Raw genomic sequence first — 3506 nt, 5'->3', positions numbered from 1 at the left:
GTGAACAGTGTTTTTAAGTTGTAAAAGCGGTCTAGGAAGCCCTTTAAATGTTATTTAAATAGCACTTTCTGATACATTGAAATATTGGGACACTATTGTTAAAAAAAATGCACACCCCTTAAAAATGTTGAAGCCTTTTCATTCCCTCCTTGTCTTTGAACTCAGATGCTAGCAAATGGTTTTAAGTTTTCTTCATAAACCTGGCTTCAGATCAGTGTGCTGGAGGCTGGGCTGTGTTGGGGTAGCCTGGTGACCTTCTCTATCACCTGGCAATTAACTGTCCTGTGTCCAATGAAAGTGCCAAGCTCCTCCCACCAATGTCTGCCTCTGAACTGATCATGTCTCTGTCTGCCCCAGATTTTCTGCCTATCCTCTCGAAAATCACAATAAGCAGATTTAATTAAGCAGGTAAGTCAGGAGGTATTCCACAGACAACATGGAGACCAATCAGTGTGAAGAAGACATCTTAACGCTGGCCTGGCCCTCAGTGAGAGCCATGACTGGGATAAGCTTCAGGAGCAAAGTGGGCACCTCATCTTTGGACATCTCTACTACAACTTCAAAAGATGCTAATGGCTTTGTCAGCCTTGGTCTTGGGTCAGAGAGTCACGGTTTTCCTTGCTCAGTGCTAGAGTTCACATTTCTATAGTGGCTTAACCCCTGATCACTTAATGGCTTCCCAACTCCTTTGAAATGCTCTTTTTCTTAAATAAAAAATGTATTTATCCTTTGAAATTTTCCTTTGCATAAACAGTGTAGCTTGAGCATATCTACCCTTCATTCCCCTCTCCAGCCCCCACCTCAACAGAACTCCCTCCCAACAGGTGACTGCGATTTCTCTATTTGTCTCCACTTCTCTACTTGTTCACCACTACTTTGCTCTTATTTCTGTCGTATCACCTTATTGGTAATTTTTTTTGATGGAAGACTAGCCTTTTAGGCATGCAAAATTTTACAATAGTGCATTTTTCTCCTATGGGGTAAAATATAATCTTAAATAACAGTAATCAACAACAACAAGCTGCCTAGATCACCAATCCATCCTCAGCTCCTGCTCTGCAGCCATTTGGACCAACTCAAATGTCTACATGTTGTGGTATCTCTTGCTTCCGTTCCTTCCATGCACTGCATCATTTTCTGGGACAAACAATACACCTTTTGATCCTGCCACTTGGTCAGCAAACTCATGCTGACTCAAATGCAGTCTTTTTTTTTTTTTTGTCAAACTTCCTCCCTTCTCAACCCTAGGATGGTTTTACACAGTGAATATGAGCTATAATGTCAGAAAGGTCATGTGTTCAAAATTCACTCTCCCATATGATGTCTGATTCATTACTTTGGAAGTACCTGACATATTGTAAAAGTTCAGAAGTTGTTCATTCTTTCTGTTAGGGCCCTTGCTCTGTTCCCAATGTACTCTGTTTATGTGTCCAAAGATAGAAATTACTTTTTATTATGGCTTACAAGTTGTTCATTAAACCATGATTGCCTGGGGTAATGACTGTAGTATTTATATCTAGTTCAAAGACACCGCTTACGGCATCTGCCAACACAGAATCTGGGCCCTGCTCCCAGAAAGTTGGTAGAGTGAGCCAAGGATGATACCTACACATTTGCATTTTTATAAAGTATCCAAGCGATTGTATATAACGTACAACCCCAAGGCTTCACCTTGCTTAATTTCTGTTGCTTTTGCTTACTGTTGGGACCACAGTACTTGAGACAGGTAATGCCGGAGAGGGTTTACTTTTGCTAAGTTTCAGACCATCGAGGCAAGGCAAGGATTATGGCATGCAGGGGCAGATGGAGCAACAATAGGGAGGGCCCAAGGCATGAAGTAACTCCCCCCCCCCCAAGGAGGCACTCCTACACCAGTAAACATCTCCAATCAGGCTCCATTCCCACAGCTTCACTGCCTGCCAAGGGGCTATCCATATTATCAGTCCATCAGTGGATTAAAGCATTCAGGTGAAAGTCCTCATGATCTAATCCCGTATGCAAACGCCCTCACCAACACACCCAGAAATATGCTTCACTAATCTCCTGGGGACTTCTAAACTCAGTCCTGTTGGTAATCATGATTAGCAATCGCTAGGCTGGAGAAATGGCTCAGAGGAATCGGCACCCACATGGCAGCTCCCAACAGTCTGTATTTCCGGGTCAAGGGGCTTCACTACCCTCTTTTGGCTTCCATCACTACCAGGCATGCATGTGGTGCACAGATATACATGCAGGAAAAACACCCACATACATAAAAGACGAACTAACCATTACAAGTGGCATTGTTCTAAGAGATATAAACCAAGCAAGTCTTTTTAAAACCATCGTTATTGTTAGAATATGTTCTCGGAAAAAAAAAAATCTGTTCAGTGGAGTGGTTAGAAAAAAGATAAATGCTAATTGGTTAAGATCTATGGCTAATCAGAGGAGCTGACTTCGATGCTGATTTCTGAGTTAAGGTGATTACACAAAGTGAATGAGACGCTGTTTTTGGTAGGTTGTGAATTTAAAGAATAAATGTATATAAGTAATGTTAGTAGTGTGTTAGTTATGTGTGCTTCCCTTTTTCTAGAGATCAGGGACTAAAGAAAATTCCATACTTCCTCTTTTAAAAAAAAAATAAAGTTCTCTGTGTGAAAAACTGAAGCTGTAGATGTAGGAAAATAGTCATAAAGGAGAAAGTGTGGGCTTTGGGAAGGATGGAAAAGAAGCCGGCAATTAAACATAGGAAAATGTAAGGAAAGAGGAATGATATTCTTGCACACATCATTCAGCGTGTATTTTCACTCTGTTGATGGTGCCATATTGGAAGTGATGAGAACTTACAAATTGTAAGGACAAATCACATCAAACAGATGCATCCAGACCACATATCTATCTGTGTCCACCTCCTCTTCCTAGCTACATCCCAGACATCAGTAGCAATGGCATTGCTTTTTATCACTTACAAAACTCCTCCTCTACATAAAGTCAGGTGCTTTCTGCTTCAAGAACCACTGTTCACAAGGGAGGACGTGCTTTGACTTACGACCCTGAGTCCAGAGGGATAAAGAGTTTAGGACTGACTGCATAGAGTCTCTCCGGCCTTATTTCTCTACAGTTTCCTGTTCTCTGAGCTTCCAACCTCTATGCGTAGATCCCCTTAGGCTGGTCGTAAGTTCTGAATCTATACATAGTGACATCCCTGAAGAGGAGCCTGAATTAACCTTGTCCTATGTCTCAGAACAGAATGAAATCACTGCCGTCCTTATGCCAACCTTTGGTAGTGACAATAAGATAATCTTAGATAACACCACCCAGTTTCTGGAGCTGCCATGATCTCAGCTTCCTGCCACACTTTGATGTGAGATGGTCATGTGGGTTCCAGAATCTAACCCAAGTTCCAGCAAGATGAGAGTGGATATTGGCAGACAGCCAACAAGGGCCATCTTATGCAGTATGACAGCTGTCCTTCCATAGGCCCAAGGGAGACAGGAGAGCAGCTTTCCTCATGTTTCAGATGACAA

Source organism: Arvicola amphibius, chromosome 3, assembly GCF_903992535.2.
Source record: "Arvicola amphibius chromosome 3, mArvAmp1.2, whole genome shotgun sequence".
NCBI lineage: Eukaryota > Metazoa > Chordata > Mammalia > Rodentia > Cricetidae > Arvicola > Arvicola amphibius.
Note: the sequence above shows the minus strand (reverse complement) of the source record.